The following is an 18,135-nucleotide window of genomic DNA, read 5'->3' as shown; positions in this document are numbered from 1 at the left end:
GCCGCGTTGCAGAGCCAAGGAAAGCCAGGGTGAACGAGGCGCCTGGGTTGTCGTCTGGAGCGTTCCGAGGAGCCTGCGCTGCTGACCCTTTGTTGGAGCGGGGTGCCGGGGCTCTCCTCCCTCAACCCATCTTGACACCCGCAGCTGACCTATAGGAGAGGTAAAATAGGGCACCCAAACTACTCTGCGCTTTACTGTCTCCAACACTTGTTTTTAAATCCTTTGCATCTAGTCAGTCATTCAACATATATGAAGCCCCAGCAGCTATTCGTAGCACAGCCATTAAGAACTGGAATAATAAAACCTTAAGACTATTTGGCAACTTACTCCTGAAAGGTAATATACGGATCATTTCATCTGTAACACGCAGATGAGGAAATTGACCTCACAGATTTAATGTAAATTCAGAGTTTACACCAATTTAACTGCGACAAATAATGAGCTGTCAATATATATTTAATAAGGTACTTGAAAAAAGCTGAATAAATCCACGTCCTACCTTCTGCTCCAGTTGCCTCTGCCAGCTGGTGAAAGCTTAAGGAACTGAGCCCTCTTAGCCTCCAGGATGAGAAGTATAGAGAAACAGATCACACAATCAACATTATTCCCAACTTGAAGAGCTCACATGGCCCTTTGAGAATGGACTGGATGGTACTAAACACAGGGCCAAAGGGTCTGGGATCTATACCCAAAGACTGTCTGGAATACAGGATTATTTGGCCCCTAGGGTTCAGACAGACGAGATATAAATTCTGGCTCTGTTCTTTATTGACCAGGTTAACTTGGGACAGAGATTCAATGTCCCAGAGTCGGTTTCCTTCTTTATGAGACGTTCTCAAAGGTGGCATGAAAAGTAGATGAGATTATCATGTGTAACTCCAGTGTCCGGTCCACTTAAAGCTCCTTCGTTTTGTTTGTTTTTTAAGTTACTGCCTGTTCCCTGAAACAATTTACCAAATTTTTTCCAGGAATGTATCTGTAATGTCGATGTCTACCTTACATCAGTAGGGTAACTATCAAGTGTAATTCATCTTTGTATCTCCACTGGTTAGTACAGTATGTAGCATAGAGTTTGGACATAATAAGTTTTTACAAAATGAAAACAGACCAAATTCTTCCAAACTCAATTACTTATCTGTACATTTGCTATCAGTTATGAAACTTTCCCTGAATTCTTACTTTCTTGTTTCATCCACAAAAAGCACAAAGAAAATAAATTATTTGAAAAAATGACAAATTATGGAATTTTGAGCTTTTCTATGTAATTCATCAATATTTTAAAAATTACAAACTCTTAAATGTTAGATTCATATTTTAGTTTGACTTCAATATGGAGCATACAATGATGTTATATAAATGCAGATGCTTTTAAAATGCTGGTCTAATTCTGAGAATGATTAAATTATTTCTTAATTCGAAAGATTATGCTCTTAATTACAATTAAATTATAAGAATGATTTATTCTGGTGAGGACTGACCATTGACTTTCTTATTCAGCAAAATGATTATCATTGCTATTACCTTTCAGAATTACATTACAGGAAAAAAGAGATTGAACTCTTCAAACCGATCCAACAGTAAAGCCTTTAAAAAAAATTCATCCTTGGAAATAATTCATAACTAACAGGTGTGGTCTCCAACCTCTGGAAGACCCTAAAATAATTACAGATGCACCCTGGGATTTCCTCGAATTTGTGCTGGACTGGCTCCCAAAACTACTCATCATTGTCATCCAAAAAAAGCAGTGAACAGCTGGAAGTTCTTGGTACTGGGCTAAATAAATCTAAAGAAAATTAGAACAAACATGATCTATGTTGTTTTAATAATCATAACTAGGAAGCAACTTGGATACAGATACACATAAATTTATCCATTCCGTCATTCACTAATTCATACACTCATATTTGCTAAGCAAATACTTTGTCAAGTACACCATTATGAGTATCCAATGTTGACCAGAATAGAGCTGGTCATAAGGTCTTTTGATGTGATGTTAAATTATTTTTCACTATCAACATTTCTGTTGTAAGACAATATCATCATTTATTAAGTTTAAGTCAACAAAGAATTATAATCTAATTGCTGACAGCAATCATTTTTAAGCAATTATTGATTTGATCATAAAAACAAATGCCACTCTGTTCCTAGCATGGAGGAAGTTAAAGCTTTCACAACCGTTGGAAGGGCTGAAGGAGGGAAATTCAGAGAAGCTCCGTTGAAGATCTCAGACTCCAGTCCCCAAGACAGTGGTTCTCAGGAGTTCTCCTGAAGCCACTGGAGCCACAAGATCTTTCGGAAGTTCTCAGCAATTCAGGGCTGGATTGAGGTTTTGTGACACTTAAAACTCATACAATTTAGAGAGTCCTTTTTGAGATAAAATAAAGTTATGAATACTAAATTGCTAGGACTGCTCCCAGAGTCTTAGAAAGGGTCTGTGCAAGATAGGAGCCCTGAAATTTAAACTTCATTAGCTTTACTTCTGTACCTGCTGTCTCAGTCAGCACCACAGATGCAGTAAGTCCTCAAGAAGTTCATCTGGAAGCAGCTTCGATGCCCATGCATCTTTCTGTAACTGACTCTGGAATATAATGGTCTCCTCTTCTTCATTCTAAACTTTGAGCGAAAGCCTCTCATTTGCAGATTCCAACTTGGAAATATACAGGCCAGGAGGGAAATTCTGGGAAATGTAGTCTCTGCATTTGAAGAAGCTAAGGTTGATGCTAAATTGACAAGAGACTAGCATATCACCCTAAAGAAGAAAATGCAATTAGTTGACTAAGGAGATTGAGGAGAATTCAAGTTATTCAAGAGACTGGAGCTTAAAGTGAAGAAGCATTGTATATTAGCATATTTGAAAGTGGAAAACAGTGAAGTATTAATCTAAACTTAATACAAAAAAGAACATGAGGGAAATGATCAGTTTGGAACAGAAAAGTTCAAGAATAAGAGAGTAAAGGTATTTCAGGATGTCTCTAGCAATGTTCAGGGGGAGAGTGAACCTTGGTTATCATGCTGTTTGGCACTCAGTAATAGTGCATTCAGCACATTTATTAATCATTCCAATTCGGTGTTGGGAACATCATGCAAAACAGGACAGGAATGCCCCTGTATTGAATGCATTTATGGTATAGACCCACACTGTCCCAATGGAAATAAAATTTGAGCCCCAAGTGTGAACCAAATATTTAATTTTAAATTTTCAAGCAGCCACAATAAAACAGTGAAAAACAGATGAAATTAATTTTAATAGATTTTACCTAACCCAATCAATATAAAATATATATTATTTCCACATTTAATCAAGAGTAAAACTATGAATGATGCATTCCACATTCCTCTTTTTTTTGGTACTGTCTTCAAAGTGTGTATCTTACACTTTTAAGACATCTTAATTTGAACTCACATTTAAAGAGTTCAGTGTGGCTGATGACTACCATATTGAGTAGCACAAGCCTTCTAGACAATTAGAAGTTTAGCCTGAATAATTCTTCAGGATTCCATTGGGAAAAAGTCTCGGTCCTGAAAGGTAGACCATACATCAGTCTGTGGTTACCCATCAGGATAATGCTACCTGTTGGGCTGGTTTGAGCTTCCTTTGTGACATATAATATCCAAAGAATTGGGTATTATATCCAAACATGTAATTGGATATTATATCCAAACATATAATATCCAAACATGAACCATAATGCTGTAATTCTGAATAACTCTATAATGATGTCACTGATAATCTCTAGGGTATGTAAACAAAGTGAATTTACAATATCCATTCCATGTCACCACTGCCTTTATAGACTATGCTTCTTATTTAACTTTCACATATATTGGCCTACCATAATGAATGTGTATTATAGGATTTATTCCTTTTCATTAAGAGAACTAAGAATATGGTGGGGAATTGGCTGTGACTTTACTCTCCCCTCTGGGAAGCTGGATTTAGAGTTCAGAAAATGTTGCACCTGTAGACCTGAAATTATTAAGCAGTAGAAAAAAAAAAGCAATTTCTGAGAAGTTTTAAAAAACCTGATATTTCAACGTATATTGATTTTATATAAAACTTCCGGCTTCTAAGTGACTTTGTTGCATTTGTTTTGCTTTTACTTATTTTCTCAACTATTTAGATGTGTTCTTAGTGTTTATTTAAAGACTAGCAGATGGATACAGTTTTGGTGGAAGAACTTGAAAAGATTATCTGATAAATTCGAACTAGAAAGAAATTTATCCATCTCAACCCCACTCATTTTAGAAACAAGGAATTGCAGTTCAGAGATTAACCAACTTTCTCAAACTAATTTATGTATTTGGTGGCGAAGCTAGAACCAAAACCTGAGTCTCCTTATACCCAATTCAGCGCCCTTGCCACCATAAAATTCTGACTGACAAAATGTCCATGCTCTATCATTGAGTCCCCTCAAAACCAGAGCAAGGCAGCACTTTGGGAGGCCAAGGCAGGTGGATCGCTTGAGCCCAGGAGTTTAGGACCAGCCTGGACAACATAGCAAAACCCCGTTTCTACAAAACCAACCAACCAAACAAAAACTAACAAAAATTAGCTGTGCTGGACATGATGGCACATGCCTGTAGTTCCAGCTACTCAGGGCTACTCAGGAGACTGAGGTGGGGGGATCACTTGAGCCTGGGAGGTTGAGGCTAGAGTGAACCGTGATCATGCCACTGTGCTCTAGCCTGGGTGACAGGGTGAGATCCTGTCTTAAGAAAACAAAGAAAAGAAATAAAGCAAGGCTGTCTGGCCACAGAAGATAATGTTCAGATCTTTCCAATTAGGTCCTCTGGAGAGGAAACCAAACAGCTGTGTGCAATTTTATTTGAAGCATTTTGAAACTTTCTGAAGCAATGAATAAAATGTATTCTCCTCTTCCTAAAAAAGCTTTATTCTGTCTCTTTTTGCAATACTGTTTTTCTCTTTTTTTTCTGTTTTAATCCACTTTCTTTATTCTTTTAACTTTCTTTGTCACCTCACTTTATGTCCATACTTGTTTAGGAATTAAATCTCAGAGACTATCAAATCTAGATTATTGTCTAGAAGATATAGAGTCTTTTATTTCTTGGTAGATATGATAATTCTTAAAAATGCACTCTCAAACAGCAAACAGGAAAATGCACTCTCACACAGCAAATAGGGAGGAAAATCATCCAATGTGTCTCTTCTTCGGTTTTTGCTCTTCAAAATTCTTCCTTCTCTTCTCTTTAAATTGAACTCTTCCTTTTAGTCAGACTTTCATTTGATCTCTTTAGCATCCCTAGTGGCTCACTATAATGATCTATTTAATACTCATTTTTTGGAGACATGTTTAATTGGATTTTGATGTTCCTTTAACATGGGAACTTTGGAGTAGAAACTGAGAATGAGAAAATTTGGGAGAAAGAAAACTGGCTCCTAAGAAAATTCCAAGAGAGAAAGATTTAAAATTCCAATCTGAGTTTTAACTTCCAAATGAATATATATATATATATATATATTCAAAAAATAAATACACGTGCATATGCACACACACATACACACACACACACACACACGACCACAAAATAGTAGTATTAGCTAATGTAGACCTGAATATTTATTTATTTTGACATTATGGACTAAATATAAACAAGAAGTATAATATCTGCTTCCTCCAAGGATTTAGATCTCCAGAAATCTTACTGTACTGTGAGCAAAATATTTCTAGTTTTTTATTTCCTTTTATTCTGCTTTTGCCAGATCCCTTGCATCCATCACTATTGGTCTTTTAGTAAGCATGGGATGGTAGGGAGCAGAATTTAAGCAAAAACGAGTATTATGACGGGATACCTATTAGTTTGTTTGGGGTGCTACAGAAAAATACCATAGACTGGGTAGTTTCTAAACAACAGAAATGTACTGCTTACAGTTTTGGAGGCGGGGAAATTGGAGATCAAGGCACCATTAGATTTGGTGTCTGGTGAGGGCCTGTTCTTCATAGATGTTGCCTTCAGTGGGTCCTTACATGGTGGAAGGACAAAAAGGCTAACAAGCTCCCTCGGGTCTCTTTTATTAGGGTGCCAATCCTATTGGTGAGGGCCTGTGCTCATGACCTAAATGTCCCCAAAAGGCCCCATCTCCTAATGCCATCACCTTGGTGATTAGGCTTCAACGTGCGAATTGTGGAGAGACACAAACGTTCAGACCATGGAACCTATGTCTTGACTAGCATGTTTTTTACTACCATTTCCAATTACAGATCAGCTTGTTGCCAATTTCCAGAAACACATCAACCTAGTGATATTTTACTTTAAATCATAAAATATATTTTTTAAAATAGTTTTAGTAAAATAATTTTTATTCTATTGGTATTCTTTTTTTGCAGCCTACACTGATTTGCAACATTAACTCTTAAGCCAGCTTTTTCTTCTCTTTGACTTTTTATTAAATTTAAGATGAAAAAGTAATCAATAATAGAATGGTCTTATTGATAAAGACAGATCAGTTTTAGAGTTTTTCAAGATAAATGTTTTAGCGTTTAAAGCTATACCACTCTAGAAATACCCACAGTGAAATTTTACATGGAAAATTAAGAAACAAAACTAGGAGTCTTGAAATATCAAAGGGATAAACTTAAATTCAAGTAGGTTAATTTGTAAAGACAAGATTGCAAGAATCAACTGGAATGGTTTGGTTTGTTTTCTGAGGGGGTTACTTTTTTTGTTGGTGGTGAGTTGAGTGATGATTTATATACATTTATTATTATTATTTTGAGGGCCATCCTAAAAAAGACCCACCAAGCTAAAAACCTGTATTTTAGAATACAAGGCAATATTAAAAAGTATGTTCCAGTAAAGACATACACTGTTTGACTGTGGCTACTCCCATTCTCCTGTATGTCGATTTCATGAATTTCTTTTCAAATTCAGGATTCATAACCTATAACTACTATGAAATATAAAATATTTCCCTAAAATATGGAAGTTGACATCTAAAAGGACCCATTATGCATACTGGGGCCTAAGAAAATAGAAGAATGCCATTTTATTTGAATTGCATTGATGTGTATAACTAGCTATTTTAATGTATCTAATAAGTGTAAAACAGAAGAACACAAGTTAAATTGTACCAAGAAGGAACTTGGTTTGGTAGCATCAAAATGTGAGGGGTGAGAAATTCCATCATGTGACAAAATGACTTTGAGGTGTCCCTTTGAGGTAACTACAATCTTTGTGGGCAGGGAGTTGGTTAATGGTTGGATGTAGTCTGGGCTGTCTGTGAAAAGGTCATTAAAATATACTCAATTAGGACTTGACTGTCCGGATTTGACAGGAGTAGGAATCTGCTGTGGAGGGTTATCCACACTCCATTCCATCACTCAACCCTTCTTTATAGATTAGGAAATAAGATTCACTAATGAAGACTCAACAGGTATAACTGGGCACACCTTATCCTTGGTTTCTGATCTCAGTGTATCCTGGTCCTTCAAGATTAGTTGGCACTTTCCTGACCTTTATTATGGCTGAAACTCTTAAGCAAGCTGTACATACCTGCAGAAATAGGCCACAGTACTCTTTGAGTTAGAAGTCTGTCGAGAAAATGCTGGATTGGGGTTACTAATGCCTTTTGCTCCAGATGGGGACCAACCCCTGTTGAGAGTAAATTTGGTAATCCGAGGATCCCTCTCATTTCCTGCAAACAAAAACTGGAAAGAAGAGACAAACATATCTTATGAGTAGAGACTCTTATAATTTAATTTGACCTTAACTCTCAGTCCAGTTCATTATTCTCTTTTACTTTTCTATTTTCTTTACAGACAGGGTCTCGCTCTGTCACCCAGGCTGGAATGCAGTGGCACCATCATAACTCGCTGCAAACTGTATTTTCCAGGCTTAAGAGATCCTGCCTCTCCTGCCTCAGCCTCCCGAGTAGCTGGGAATACAGCTATGTTGCTATTGTTCCTCAAACTCCTGGCCTCAAGTGATCTTCCTACCTCACCTGCCTCAGCCTCCCAAACTGCTGGGATTACAGGCTTGAGCCACCACACTTGGCCAGTTCATTTTTTTAATCCATCAACTTCTCAGGCCTTTCTCTGGTTTGCTATATTCTGTGGTTTTGAGGGTGGGATAATTACCTGAATATGAACAGGAAGCACTCTTCATCTGGTACTTAACCATGGTCTATGTACTAAACAGGGACGTTGTATTTATCATTTCTAACCTTTACACCAGCTCAGTAAGTTTGGTGTTATTGTAATTTTATAGGTGAGGAAACCAAAACTCAGAATGGTTACTCAATTTGCTTATGATCATAAAGATAGTAGGTCATAAAATAGGGATTCAAACTGAGATTCATCAGGGTCCAAAGTCAGGACCATCTCCTCAGCTCTACACTGACATTCATTCCTCTTGTCCTTATCCATGCAGATTATGTGAGACTATCAGCTCTGGACAGTAATTAAGTACACGTTCAGAGAGGCAAGTTTGTTTAAATATTATAGGGGAAGTTACATCATTATATGCTTACCTTAATCCTCTTGCCTCCCTCCATCTCTGTCAAGTTCTGAGGCTCAGAACTATGGAGGCAAAGAGTGGAGGGGAAAGGATGTATGTGGAATCAGACAAGTGACGAGGCTTTGACTGTTTTTCTATTTTTATATACATTGATATTTTATGTGTATATTTTTTTCTTGTTTCTATCTTATATACAAGCTAGAATTAACATCAATTTCCCCTTCTGCTATGCTACCCCAACTCCATTTAAAATTCCAACTTGATTATGTAAATTAAATTGCATGTTATTCATGTTGCAATAGAAGAGTCAGAGAGAATTCTGACTAACTGGATTCGTTTCAGTGATTTTCTTTTTCCTTATTCTAGAAAGCTAAGTTTTTGGCATTTGGTAGTTTGCAGGACTGAAAGCAGAAGCTGCTTCCAGAAGAACCCCCTCCCCCGCCCTCTTAATTTTGTGAGAATCCAAGCCCACTGAAGAAATTATGCCAGGAAATTCAGAGTGGAAGGGGAAAAGAGTTAGTGTCTGAAAGAAGATTTGCAAAAGCAGAATTCAAGTTAAGGAGAATCTCAAGCCTGGGGAAAAAACAATAAGCTCATCTATGTAACTGGGACTGTGGCTGTTTCCTCTTGTGCTCCCTGGAAGGACTTCGAAATGTGGAGGATATCTTCATAGTAGGCACATTTGAGTAGCACCGTGTTCCTCAAGGTTCTCAATTCTAGCAAAGATTCCCATGAACACTGTGGTGCAGAGCCACAGAACCACTGGACTTGGGCATTCCTGCAAGTTGGACAGCGTTCATCTCATCAGTAAGTGTGGTCAGAATCTAGATTAAAGACTAAACAGCATGCTGTATTGAAGATGGGATGGGTGTGAAGAGGAGGGGATGGATTTGGGATGGATTCCCCCAAATAAAATTAATTTTAAGTGAAAGAAAATAATGTAGGCTGATTTTTTTTTTTTGTCTCCAACATCCATTCTTTACCTTTTTTTCTCCCTGCTCTGTGCCCCAGAGAATTAACCACTTTGAACAGTTTCTACAGACTTCTTTGCTCTGGCTTCCAGTTGGGTCCAGTCATTGGAGGGCACTGCAGAAGAAGAGAATGGAATGAATTGGGATGTTTATTTCCAAGGACCCCTCCCTATAGTTTGATGGAGTCCCTTTCCTGAAGGCAGCAAATCCTGTCTGGGGGTCCTATCTGGTCTGGGTTGGGTTCTGGAGACGCGTTCCTCTCTTTGCACTCTCAAACCCTAGGATCTTTAAGCTTCCCTGTTTTTAGCCCTGAGGGTACTTCATCATTCCTGGTTGATCTCCCCTAATCCTCCCTACACATTTTAGGGTACTTTTTTGTTGTTGTTAAAACTCTCAATTAATTGCCTTTTATCATGCTTTTTCCTGCCAGGGCCCTGACTGATACATTATATGACTTTTTTTCACCACACACGAATATGTGGGCTATGACTCATATCTCTTATACGTGCCTTCCCCCCGGCTCCCCTGCCTCTGGAATTACCAAAGTATTTGTGTGGTCCATATCAGAGCCATGGGTAGATTACAGCTCTTAGCACTGAAGCCAAATCATTTGGAAATTTTAGCACTGAAAGTCCCACATCTTGGGAAATGCCTTAGTCCCAGACAAACTGGATGACTGGTCAGCCTAGCTGTGACTCTGGTGTAGATTTGGGTGTGCACTTTCACAAGTCCCTAGTGATATGTGACTAGGGTACTATGGTGAGACTGTTTGAAAGTTACTACACAATTACACATATAAGATTGTCCAGCAGAAGATACAGAAATTAAATTAGGGTAAATACAATCCATTTTAGTGTTGAGCAATTACCTGGAGAGTCCTTTTTGGGGAGCATGACTATAAGACCATCATTTCAGAATGGATTGTTAAAAATTAAACTTCTGCTTGAAGATGGTGGAGTCATGTTGTTAGAATCCTGGGCACAAGGCAAACATAATTTCCCCAAACCTGGACATGCCATCTGACACATGGTTTAACATGATGGGACAGATGATAGAACCTGGAAAAGGCCACTTAGATTAAGCTGGAGATGATTACCTACCAGAAATTCAGAGTGTTTTTAGGAGACACAATTTCCATCCCAAGAGAAAAGACATGTCTGTCTTGATTAAGGCTCAATAATGAGGTGGCAGGTAGCTGAGAAAGGAAGATGACCTCTAGAACGCCTGAGGGTGTCAACCTCAGGAAGCCACTAGTGCCCTCAAGTCATGTGTTTCTGAGACTAGTTCAAGGTCCTTGACAGATGGTTCTGGGTACTTAAAACCAGAGAAGATTGTAGGTAAACATCCCAAATGTTGCCAGGAAGCTCGGGAAAGCTGACTATATTCATAGTAAGGTTAACGGGCCCATTCAGCCCTGGTATGGGCAGGAGCAAAGCTGAGCAAAGCCTAATCTGACTATACCCAATCCCTTTGCCAAACTTCTCTCAACTAGTGAAGCTGGTAAAAGAAACTGTTTCCTTCCATAGCAGGAGACAGGGTGCAGGCAAACAGATCCTTTTCTGTGGATTGACCCAAGGCCCATGAGAGAGTTGATGGGGAATTAAGGTGGCAATTAAAATCTCTGAATGCTGCTTTTCAAAGTTTTGGGTAACCGGGGCCCCTGGATATCCACACTGGATACCGTTCTCTCATTCTCACCAGAGAACCGGCTTCTGTGAATGTTTGGCTGCTGGTAACGCCATTGAATTGTAATAGACTTTAACCTGCTGCCAATGTGGTGGCCTGAGGCACCCGGAGAGAGCCTGGGACCTGAAAAAGACTGGCCCCATAGCAACACCAGCTCTACCAGTATCATTTTGAAATTTTAGCACCGAAAGTCCCACATCCTGGGAAATGCCTTAGTCCCAGGCAAACTGGATGACTGGATAAAGGAAATTTGAAGTCATATGTCCTGGGTTTCAATTTTACAAGCTGTGCAACTTTGGACAAATCTCCATTTCGTTTCTTCAGTGTCTTCATCAGTAAAAGGAAATAATAGTAATAGAACCTCTTGCCAAGCATAGTGCCTTATGCCTGTGATTTCAATATTTTGGGAGGCTGAGGTGGGAGGATCGCTTGAAGCCAGGAAATTTGAGAGCAGCCTGGGCAACATAATGGGACCTTGATCCTACAAAATTAAAAAGAAAAGAAATTAGCTGTGCAGTGGCGCACGTCTGTAGTCCTAGCTACTCAGGAGGCTGAGGCGGGAAGATCACTTGAGCCTAGGAGTTCAAGGCTGCTGTGAGCTTTGGTGGCACCACTATACTGCAGTGTAGGCAACAGAGCAAGACCCCAGCTCTTAAAAAATAATAATTATAAGGTTGTTGTGATGATTAAATGAGACAAAGTGCATAAAGTTCTTAGAATAATACTTGTCACAACCAAAATACCCAGTGAATGTGTGCTTACCCTCATCATCAGAAGGGACACATGTATAAGATAGCTGTTTAGAGTTTAGGGGTATGCAGTCACCCTTCTTTTATTGTGCTTTTGAGGAAAATTTACGTGCTCACAACTAACCACACAGTAAGTGCTTTGATGAAAAAGCTGAGTGTGTTTTGGGGTTCTTTAGGAGAGGGAGTTCCAGTGGGGCCACTCTTGTCTCAGTAGAGGCCACATGCAATTGACACCTCTTTTGCTTGACTCACTTTGAGTCACAGCTCTGCACACTGTGCTCAGGAACTGGGAAAAGCTAACCAGCTCTTTCCAGGTACTTTCTCTGTAACAGAGAACTGGTTGTGCTTGGGAAAGATTTTTAGACAATAATAAACTGGAAATTTGAAACAGGAAAGTACCGTCTAAACCTTCACCTGGTAATGGATGAAAAGCAAGGAGAGTGGCACTACCCTCTCATTCTTCCCCAAACATGGATGGATGTGAGCAGGGGACTATGACCCAAGGGTCAGGGAGAAAGGAGAAATGGAATGGCTTCAAGGATGAAGAGGCTTGACTGAAGATTTGGTTTGAATGAGCAATTCATGGCTTCCCACCCGTAGAAAAACCTCATATCTCCGTTTAAGCCCCACATGGCTACTCCATTATCTGAGACTCCAAGTTCTGTGAGGCTAATATAGACTCTGAGTAGCCCTGTCAATGAGTGGATTTGGAACTGTTCTGGAAGAAAGAAAAATTTCCAAGAAGACTCAGTTTCTGAAAGGCACAGGCTAGAAATGTCCCCTGTGCTCAGCTCACATATTCAGCTCTTGAGGAACTCAGGGAACTTATCGCCCCTCCACCCAGCCACTGATTTTTCTGAAGCGTCCTGTCCTTGAAACATCTCTCATTCAGGCTAAAAAAAATGGTTTCTTTTTGTATGCTGGGAAGAGGACAACAAAATAGGTGTCAGTTTTCTTTACAGAGATAAATTAATTGATTATGGAAATGAGGTAGAACAATATTGAAATATAATATTAAATTATATCTTTCTGTCAGCCTATTTGAGTGGCCGGTTGGATTTGATTTAATTTCATTTAAAGAAAATAAAATAATTTGACAATTCATGGATATCTCATTTTGTGAAGACTTATGTCCTCATTATTTTTTCGAAACCATATAAAGTTCTGTAATAAGTGTAGATGTCTTGGTGACAGTTAATTTAGTAACTACCACTTGTTAAGCCCCACACTACAGAGCTAATTCTAACTAGTTAATATGTACACCCAGCCAGTTGATCACAAGAAGATTAGTTTACAGGCCATGAGCCATCAGTATAACTCCAAAAATTTGCCTTTCTTATGTGCATATCTTAAATAAGAGACAGGTATTAACAGTGTCCACTGTCTCAAGGCCAATTTCCTATTACTTCCTTCTGCCTCTACAGTGTCCCCGGGGAAATACTTTCTTTTACCGTTTAAAAATTTTTTTCGGCCGGGCGCGGTGGCTCAAGCCTGTAATCCCAGCACTTTGGGAGGCCGAGACGGGCGGATCACGAGGTCAGGAGATCGAGACCATCCTGGCTAACACGGTGAAACCCCGTCTCTACTAAAAAAATACAAAAAAATTAGCCGGGCGAGGTGGCGGGCGCCTGTAGTCCCAGCTGCTCGGGAGGCTGAGACAGGAGAATGGCGTAAACCCGGGAGACGGAGCTTGCAGTGAGCTGAGATCCGGCCACAGCACTCCAGCCTGGGCGGCAGAGCGAGACTCCGTCTCAAAAAAAAAAAAAAAAAAAAAAAAAAAAAAAAAAATTTTTTTTCATTCAATCTTAAAAAGGGGGCGGGATATGCGCTATTGTGGAAAGCTTAAAAAGTAAAGAGTTTGGCTGGGCGTGGTGGCTCACGCCTGTAATCCCAGCACTTTGGGAGGCCAAGGTGGGTGGATCATGAGGTCAGCAGTTTGAGACCAGCCTGGCCAACATGGTGAAACCTCATCTCTACTAAAAATACAAAATTAGCTGGGCGTGGTGGCACGCACCTGTAATCCCAGCTACTCGGAAGGCTGAGGCAGAAGAATCGCTTGAATCCAGGAGGCAGAGGTTGCAGTGAGACGAGATTGCGTCACTGCACTCCAGCCTGGGTGACAGAGAGAGACTCTGTCTCAAAAAAAAAAAAGTAAAGAGTTTATAAAAAGTGAAAATCTCCCTTTCAAAGCCTTTTCTCCAAATCCCGCTCACCAGAGATAACCACTATTAAAAGTTTGTTTTACATAATTAGGTAGAGTAATGACTTACATAATTAGATACAGTAATGAAAATATAGAAGGCTAGAGAGTCATGGTGATAAAAAAATAAATAAATGGAGAGAAGAGAGGAATCTTGCTTAAGAACAAAATGCTGAGTAACTGCTGACTGGTGAATGTGAAAGCCAAACTGAGTTGTAAATCAGCATTCAGCAACCATCGTGGCACTAGCTGGATCAAGGTAAGATTAATCAATTTACACTAAATCAAGGAAGAAAATTTGATGAGCAGCAGGACATCTCCATGGGTTCAAAGTATCTCCCCACAAATTTCTTATTAGTTGGAAGAGAAAAAATAGTAATTATATAGTGGAGAAACTGAAGAACACCTTGATTAGGTAGGTGATCAAAATTAACACCATCAGTGAGTGGTAGACGGACATCGTGTGTCTCTAGATGAGGTATCCTGTGAGGATACAACATCACCTGCATAGGATTCCAGCTGTAAATGCATAACCTGAATTTAATAATGAGGAAATATTAAACAAAACCCAAATGAGGAATGCTGTATTAACACACAGTGGGTCTATATTCTTCAAAAATGCCGATGTTATAAAAGAAAAAAAAGCTGAAAATATAGGCAAGATTAGAGGAGGCTAAAAAGGCATGACAACTAAATGCAGTAGTAAATTGGATCTGTGAGCTGGAAGATGAAAAAAATCTATAAAAGATATTATTGGGTCAACTGACAAAACTGGAATTCATATAGTAGATTAAAACATTATGTTTAACACTGTGATATAATGTGGAATTTATTTAAGTTGACACCTGTTCTGTAGTTATGTAAGACACGATTATGATTGTTAGGAAATACATCCTGAAAAGTTTCGGGTAAAGGACCATGATTTATGTAACTTACCCTCAAATGGTTCAGGCAAAAAAAGAGAGATAATAAAGCAAATGGTGTAAAATTTTACTAAGTGAATCTGTGTAAAAGGCAAGTATTTGGATTATTTTTGTACTCCTCTTCTACTTCCAACTTTTCTGTACATTTGAAATTATTTACTGAAAAAGCTAAATATTCTAAAAGCATTTTTTTTAACCTTTCAGGATTTTTCTGTACATTTACAATGTTTGTATGTGTGTGTGTGTATATATATATGGATAGTATATATTCAAATGCATTTTCTGTCATTAAAAATCAAGTTTACTTTAAAAATTTATTAATCTACCAATCGCTATGATAAAACCATAGAACTGGGAACTGAAGAGGAGTTGGAGTGGTTCTTAGTGGTACACCAAGAAGCCTAAGGCCTCAAAGCAGAGAGTATGACATCTTTGTCATTGGTTACGGTTCCTGTGGTCACCTGGCAGGTTGGGGAACAGGGCGAAATAAGGGTGAGGGGCATAATGTGAATATCTTACTATGTCTAAACACCCAAATCAAAATATAAAACACATTAAATATATGAGATAAATATGGGCCATTATACATTTGGCATATTTTGTCACTTACTCATCTTAATATATGTCAGATTTGTAATCCATGCAACATCTAGCATATTGTGGAGATTTAATAGAATTTTAAGATAACTAAGAAAATAAATTATTTTATTAGATTCCGTTGGTCAATCACAATGCTTATGACCAAAAGGCAAAAGAGACATTAGTTATCAAAAGACTCTGCTATTGATTGTGAGCCCTTCAGAATATAACCTGCTAAATTTAAGGCCTTTTTTCCTCTCATTATTTTTTGAGATAGGGTTTCACTCTGTCACCCAGGTTGGTGTGTAGTGGTGCAAACAAGGCTCATTGCATCCTTGATTTCCTGGGCTCAAGGGATCCTTCTGCCGCAGCCTCCTGCGTAGCCGGGGCCACAAGTATGCACCATCACACCTGGCTATTTTAAAAATATTTTGTAGAGATGGAGTCTTGCCATGCTGCCCAGGCTAGACTTTAGCCTCTGGGCTCAAGGGATCTTCCTGCCTCAAGCTCCTAAAGTGCTGGGATTACAGGTGTGAGCCACCACACTTGACCTCCTTTTCCCTATCTTTAAAAGGCCATAATAATGCTGATTTCTCAGCAGCTCTCTGGGGAGTAACTTGTAAACAATGTCTAAAGACTTCAATAACTTATGAGTGCCTTATAAAGCTAAGTTAATACTGACAGGTGTTATGGGCTGCATGTTAGTTTCCCTTCCTCCCCAAATTTCATATGTTGAAGCCCTAACCATCAATGTGATGGTATTTGGAGGTATGGCCTTCTGGAAGGAATTAGGTTCAGAGGAAGTTATGAGGATGGGGCCACCATGATGGAATTCGTATCTTTATAAGAAGAGGAAAAGACCAGAACCCTCCCTCTCCCTGCCTGGTGAGGACTCAGCGAGAAGGCAGCCATTTGCAAGCCAGGAAGAGAGCCCTCACTGGGGTACCAAGTGGGATGGTACCCGCAAGAAGGCAGCCATCTGCAAGCCAGGAAGAGAGCCCTCACTGGGGTACCAAGTGGGATGGTACCCGCAAGAAGGCAGCCATCTGCAAGCCAGGAAGAGAGCCCTCACTGGGGTACCAAGTGGGATGGTACCCGCAAGAAGGCAGCCATCTGCAAGCCAGGAAGAGAGCCCTCACTGGGGTACCAAGTGGAGTGGTACCTCAATCTTGGATTTCCCAGATTCTAGAACTGTGAGAAATAAATTCTTGTTCTTTAGGGCACCCAGTTTATATTTGTTATGGCAGCCTGAGCTGACTAAGACAACTGGGTATCTCAGTCACATACAACTCTGTAGTTTCAGATGGTAAAGAGTGGAGTGAGTGGGAGGTCTCAAGATTGGCTGGAGGCAGTCATGAGCTTTAAGAAATATTGCATGTGAACACTGGGACAGTAAAGATATATACATTACTGCTATTTATTTGGGGATATAATTCCAGGAGCAATGCAATATGTACCAAACAGAATCAAATGAATAATGTAGCAAAATTTTGAAACACTTACCAAAAGGTAAGGTTCTTACAGAGCCCAGGAATGTTATTTCAGGTGCTCAACTAAAACTCTAGTTAACTCGGCCTGTTTGTTATCACTCCTCTGAATGATATGGAGCAAAAAGGTAATCGAATTCCCCAAGCTTGACACAGCATGCCCTTTCTTTTCCCACCTTCGCCTTTTTTTTGTCTCATTTTGAGACAGAGTCTTGCTTTGTCACCTAGGCTGGAGTATAGTGGCCTGGTTACTACTCACTGGAGCCTTGATCTCCTGGGCTCAAGCAGTCCTCCCACCCCAGCTTCCTGAGTAGCTGGGACTACAGCCATGCATCACCACACCTGCTATGATTTTTTTTTTTTTTTTTTTTTTTTGTAGAGACAAGTTCTGCTTTGTTGCCCAGACTAATCTCAGACTCCTGGCCTCAAGGAATCTCCTGCTTTGGCCTCCCTGCTGGAATGGCAGGTCTCTTTCTCCTTTTATCATTTTTTCCTCTTTTCCAGGCTCAAGCCCTCTCTTCAGCAACAGTAGCATCTTGTTACCCTTATCTTACTCACGTATATACCAGAAGGCTGTCACCAATGAGAACTAATTTGAGTTACTCACATCAAAACCTCACCTACTGTAAAATATATACCACAAGCAGACTGAAATTCTAACAAATAGAAACTCATACATTTTAATTAGTGTTTTTGGTAAAGAGATTTCATATCTTGTGAAAACTTCAATGGGTTAACCGTGGTTGCCTGGACTGTTTCATTAAGAAGAGCTCCGGCCGGGCACGGTGGCTCAAGCCTGTAATCCCAGCACTTTGGGAGGCGAAGACGGGCGGATCACGAGGTCAGGAGATCGAGACCATCCTGGCTAACACGGTGAAACCCCGTCTCTACTAAAAAATACAAAGAACTAGCAGGGCGAGGTGGCGGGCGCCTGTAGTCCCAGCTACTCGGGAGGCTGAGGCAGGAGAATGGCGTAAACCCGGGAGGCGGAGCTTGCAGTGAGCTGAGATCCGGCCACTGCACTCCAGCCCGGGCGACAGAGCGAGACTCTCTCTCGAAAAAAAA

At 39.7% G+C, this 18,135-nt stretch overlaps 1 protein-coding gene across 6 annotated transcripts in view; it reads left to right on the top strand.

Annotated features, from left to right (window-relative positions):
* Window positions 1-18,135, top strand: part of LOC117090559 — a 72,802-nt gene that overhangs the window by 2,483 nt on the left and 52,184 nt on the right. Inside the window, exons 2-3 of one of the 6 annotated variants that reach the window (XR_004440054.1) lie at window positions 233-336; window positions 8,868-9,401. The exons of 2 other annotated variants lie outside the window; for them this stretch is intronic. The gene's annotated coding sequence lies outside the window, so the exon portion shown is untranslated. Of the gene's footprint in view, window positions 1-232; window positions 337-464; window positions 1,238-1,528; window positions 4,527-8,867; window positions 9,402-18,135 lie in introns of those variants that run through there. 3 more of the 6 variants (XR_004440055.1, XR_004440056.1, XR_004440053.1) reach the window with 3 other exon arrangements.

The sequence above is a fragment of the Trachypithecus francoisi genome, unplaced genomic scaffold (genome assembly GCF_009764315.1).
Source record: "Trachypithecus francoisi isolate TF-2019V2 unplaced genomic scaffold, Tfra_2.0 Lachesis_group11, whole genome shotgun sequence".
In the NCBI taxonomy this organism is placed as follows: Eukaryota; Metazoa; Chordata; class Mammalia; order Primates; family Cercopithecidae; genus Trachypithecus; species Trachypithecus francoisi.
The sequence above is the reverse complement of the archived record's forward strand: the minus strand, read 5'-3'. Positions and strand labels throughout refer to the sequence as shown.